The following is a 5,420-nucleotide window of genomic DNA, read 5'->3' as shown; positions in this document are numbered from 1 at the left end:
CATCTGGAAGGCAACCAACCAGAAATAACCTTTTGCCCCGTGATACCAGGGAGAGGGCCAGGGCAGGAATACGCTAGGCTTACCTGAGGCCTTGTTTGCTTTTCTGGGAAGTGAGCCAAGGCTCTGGCCTGGGAGGAGGAAGCAGACAAACAGGCTTGAGTGTGCACAATCACACACACACACACACACACACACACACACACACACACACACACACACACACGGGACCTTCTGAAGAGCATTTCTACTACAGAATCTTCTGCAGGCTAAGTATGACAGCTTGCCTGGCCTGAATGAAGTCCTGGGTTCAATCCCCAGCCATGGTAGTTCACACCTTTAATCCCAGCTGCCAAGTTTGGGATCAGCCTGGGCTACATGAGATCTGGACTTGAAAGCTAATTAGGATACTCGTGGCCATCATTTTGCAGGGGTGGCAGGCCACTGTTAGGTAGCTTTGACCAGGACCAATGAGTCACTTATAATAGACCAAAATGGCAAAAGCCAAGGATGGTGCCTCTGTGGTCTCCCCACACAGATTGGCTATTCCACCTTGTAGGATTCTTTCCTTTGTGGGCCCGATGAAGCAGGCGGCCTTGCTGAGAAGCCCATGCAGCAAGGAGGGAAGAACTGAGGGGACACAGACGATGGCCAGTGAGCAACTGAGACCCTCAGCCATCAACTGCAGGGACTGAATCCTGCCCCGATGAATCAGCTCAGCACCTCAGCTCCCTTTAAACGAGCTTCGTCATAAGGCTCGTCCCATGGTCTTTAAAAGTTCAAGCACTTGAAAATTCAGCCTCTTTAAAATATCAAGTCTCTTTTTTAAAATCCAATGCCTCTCAACTGTAGGCTCCGATAAAATAAAATTTTTAAAAAAAATGAGTTAAATACTTTCTTACTTCAAGAAGGAAGAACCAGGACACAGAAAAACAATCGGAACAAATCAAAATCAAACTCCACCTGTAAATGACTCAGTGTCAAATGTCTGGAATCCACTCACAATCTTCTGGACTCTTCCAAAGAACTTGGGTCAATTCTCTGGCTCTGGCTTTACCCTCTGCAACACACACAGCTCCAGCTGGCTCCATTCCACCACCACAGCTGTCCTTGGTCATCCCACAGTACTGGCCATCCCACGGTACTGGCATCTCCAAACACAGAGGTCTTCAGCTGCAGCTGGACTTTTCCTGGGCTCTCCTTATGATGCTAAGCCTCAACTTCTCTGCACAACCCCTTCAATCCTGGGGTGCCAACTACCACAGAGGCTGCACCTTCACCAGTGGCCTCTCCTGTCTTTTCACAGTGGCAAGCCTCAGCTGCTCTCCATGACCCCTTCATGCCTTCAAAACCACGATCTGGGCGATGCCCGCTACGACTATTGTACTCTTGTTTCCTATATCACCAAGTTCAGCTGCCAGCACAAGGGACAATCTTGGCCACCTCTGGATCACAGCTTCTGTGTACTGATTCTGAGGAAACACATCCTAGAAGGTTTCACCTCATCGATGCCCACCACTGAACGGCCCACTCAGCGCTCAACCCTCAAAGAGTTTTCTAGAACAAAGTTCCAAAGCTCTTCCACAATCCTCCTAAAACCACGTTCAGGTCTGTCACAGCAATACTGCACTCTCCTGGTACCAACTTGAATCAGTTAGGGTTATTACTGCTGCCAAGAAACACCATTCATGACAAAAAAAAAAAATAAGTCCACGGTCCACCCATAGTCCATTGCTAAAGGAAGTTAGGACAAGAACTCAAACAGGACATGAACCGAGAGGCAGGAGCTGGTGTTGAGGCCACAGAGGCACTCGCTTGGTCTGTGTGGCTTACTCAGTCTGCTTCCTTGTAGAAGCCAGGAGCACTAGTCTTTAGTGACCACACTCACAATGGACTGGGCCCTCCAACATCAGTCACTAATTAAGAAAATGCTCTGTGGGCTTGCCTACACCCTGACTGTGTGCAGGCATGTTTTTTCTCTACTGAGGCTCCCTCCTCTCAGATGACTCTAGCTTGTGTCAAGTCAACATGAAGTTAACCAGTGTACATCGCTCAAAGTATGTAACTTACAAGACTGGAAGACTAACTAAAACTTAGGGCTGGGGATGTACCTCAGTTGCTAGAGGGCTTGCAGAGGATTTGGGGAGCCATGGGTTCAATGCCCAATACCTCACAAACTAAGGGTGGCAGTCCCAGAACTGAGGAGGTGACGATGGAGGCGGGATGGTCAGGAATTCAATGTCATCTTTCAGCAGGTCTGAGGCCTTTCCTCAAATAGAGAAAACCAATTAAACAAAGTGTAAAGTGTAAGTGAATTTTAAAGCTCATGGGCGGGTGGGCAGGAGAGATGGCTCAGCGGTTAAGAGCACTGACTGCTCTTCCAGAGGTCCTGAGTTCAAATCCCAGCAACCACATGGTGGCTCACGACCATCTGTAATGGGATCCGATGCCCTCTTCTGGTGTGTCTGAAGACAGCGACAGTGTACTCATATATAATAAATAAATAAATCTTTAAAAAAATAACGTGTGTGTGTGTGTGTGTGTGTGTGTGTGTGTGTGTGTGTGTGTGTGTGTGTGTACATACATGCCATACACATACATTTTGGACTCTAGGAGGGCACATGACAGTAGGAGCAGATCCTTGTGATGTCTTAAGTGAGAAACACCACCATAGGTTCATGTTTTTGGGTACTCAGTGCCTGGGCCTCTCCCCAGTGTCGCTGCTCTGTGAACATCCGTGGCCTCTTCCTCAGCCTTTGGCTTCTGTTCATCTCCGAACTGCACAGCTTTCATTTCTCTCAGCCCCCCCCTGCGGCTCTTCCTCATATTTGTGGAGCTGCAGAAGGGTCATCAGTAATAAGCAAGTCACAGACTCAGCGCTATGCTATCCTGAAACCTCCTCGGTCGGGGAAGTGCGTCCATTGCTCTCTAACTCAGCTCCACCTCAGTTCGCAGAGCATGGGTAGGGTGCAGCCAGACCCTTCGCCAAAATATCACAGGAATGGTTTCTAGAACATTCCTTTTCCCACTCTGTAATCACATGGAAGCTCTACTGTCTGCACTGCTGACTTCCAGGCTTCCACTACAAAGCAATTAAGTACAAAAGCTCATGCAGCCATGTTTCAACGCCAAGCTGACAACTGAACTTGGCAGTGTTGTCCACATGGGACCCGGTATGGAAGAAAGAAAAAGGGAAAGAAGGAAAGAAGGAAGGAAGGAAGGAAGGAAGGAAGGAAGGAAGGAAGGGAGGGAGGGAGGGAGGGAGGGAGGGAGGGAGGGAGGGAGGGAAGGAGGGAGGGAGGGAGGGAGGTAGGGAGGGAGGGAGGGAGGGAGGGAGGAAGACAGGCTGGCAGGCAAGTGGGCAAGTTTAAGGGCGTTGTGGGCTCTTTTTCTCCCATGGTTTTGGGTACCCATGGCAGCTTGTGGCTGGGTCTGAATCTCTTCAAGGAGGCACTCACTGAGAGGCCATTGTCTGAAGCTGCAAGGGTGAAGCCTGAGTTGTAGTAGAGACCCCAAAATGTTGAAGATGCCAGAGCCATGAGACATCTGTCAATCAGAGCTTGATACAGGAAGTGGAACCAGTCTGAGAGACATGTATGTTACACGCAGCTTTGGGAAGGAGTGATGTGAACCCTTCCCTTTGAAACTGAAGCCCCAGATAGTGGACACACGGAATTTGGGGGTTGCTCTGGTTTTTGTTTTGTTGTTTGTTCTTAGTTTCGCTCTAATCTTTCCTCGCTATGCCCCATTTCCCTCCAGTGTATATCTATGTATATTCGTGCCACTGTATGTTGGAAGTGTATGATTTGCTGTCGGCTTTTTCTTCTTTTATAGAGGGTCACTATTAGTCCTTAAGGGCTGAGAGATGACTCAGTGGTTAAGAGCATTGACTGCTTTACCAGAGGTCCTGAGTTCAATTCCCAGCACCCACATTGTGGCTCACGACCATCTGTAATGGAATCCGATGCCACCTTCTGGTAGGCATGAAGACAGCTACAAAAGAAATTGCCTTAAGTGTTAGCAGAGACTTTGAACTTTTGAAGGGTTGAGATTATTAATGACTGTATGAACTTTTGAAGTTGTATTATAAGTATTTTGCATTATGATATGACCACAATCCCTGGGTGTCAGATGTTAAATGTGGTGGCTAAAGGGAGAAATATCTCCCATGGGGGCATGTATTTAAACACTGGGTTCCCTGTTGATGATTCTGTTTGGGGAAGCTATGGAAACTTTAGGAGGCAGAGCTGAGGGGGGAGGGATATAACATTACTGGGAGTAGGTTTTGGGGGTCTTTAATCTCACCCCGCTTGCTGTGTGTTTGCACATGCTTGCTTTATTTTCTCTGTCGCTCAACCTGTGAGGCTCTTCTGGAAGGGCGGAGCACATCCTGAGAGAACAGAGAAAGGCAGGAAAGTAGGAAGGTAGGCATGAGGGATAGAGTGAGAAGGACAGCAGGAGGGCGTATGCAAAGCCCCACCCCCAAAGAACGGTCAAGGAATTAACCCTGCGTGGGATATTTGTCTTTTCTGAGCCCCCAAGATATCCACTTCCCTGAGAGGCATCCTGCATATGCCTGCAGGCTGGCCAAGGTGCAAAGATCTCACTTTGAACACACACAAAGAGGAGAATAGAAACCTGCACCCCTCACTGTCCCCACATCCCCTCCCACCACACAGGGCCCCATGCCCACTTCTATCCATGCAGAATATAGCTGCCCTGATGTGGAGAGGAGCTATGCTTAGACCTTCTTTCTTTTGTTTGGACCAAGGATCAGGGAGGGGTTCTTAGCCTATGTGGTTCCCCTTATCTTTACCTAGGTCTATGGTTCCAGTCCACATGCAAACAGCCAGATATCCCAAGCAATTTAAAGTGCAAGACTCCTTCCCGATGAATTCCCAGGTTAACCCCACGTTGTAGGTGAGGACCCAAAGCCAGAAGGGCTGATGCTACAGTTTGGATGTGTCTTTCTGCCAAAACTCAGGTTGAAGTTTAACTGTTAATGGAATGGTGTTGAGGCGTGGTAAGACCTCTAAGAGATACTGGGTAATGCCACTCCACCCTCATGAACGGATTAAGGCAGTCATTCACAATCTTCCTAATGCTGTACCTCTTTACAGTTCCTCCTGTTGTGCTGACTCCCTCCCCACAACTATAAAATTATTGTTGCTGCTGCTTCATAACTGCAATTTTGCTACTGTTATGAATGGTAAGGTAAATATGTTTCCAATGGTCTTAGGCTACCCCTGTGAGAGCATCACTCAGCCCCTTAGATGAAGGTTATTCCAAAGAGACAAGCTTAGTTACAAGAATAAGCTACTGTGTAGCATCCAGTACCCTTTGTCCCTCTCTTTCCTGTGTGCCCATTGGCCCTTATTTCTGGCATGAGTGAGTAGCATGGGACCACACTAGTTACATATTCT

Source organism: Rattus norvegicus, chromosome 1, assembly GCF_036323735.1.
Source record: "Rattus norvegicus strain BN/NHsdMcwi chromosome 1, GRCr8, whole genome shotgun sequence".
In the NCBI taxonomy this organism is placed as follows: domain Eukaryota; kingdom Metazoa; phylum Chordata; class Mammalia; order Rodentia; family Muridae; genus Rattus; species Rattus norvegicus.
This window is presented reverse-complemented; position numbering follows the sequence as displayed.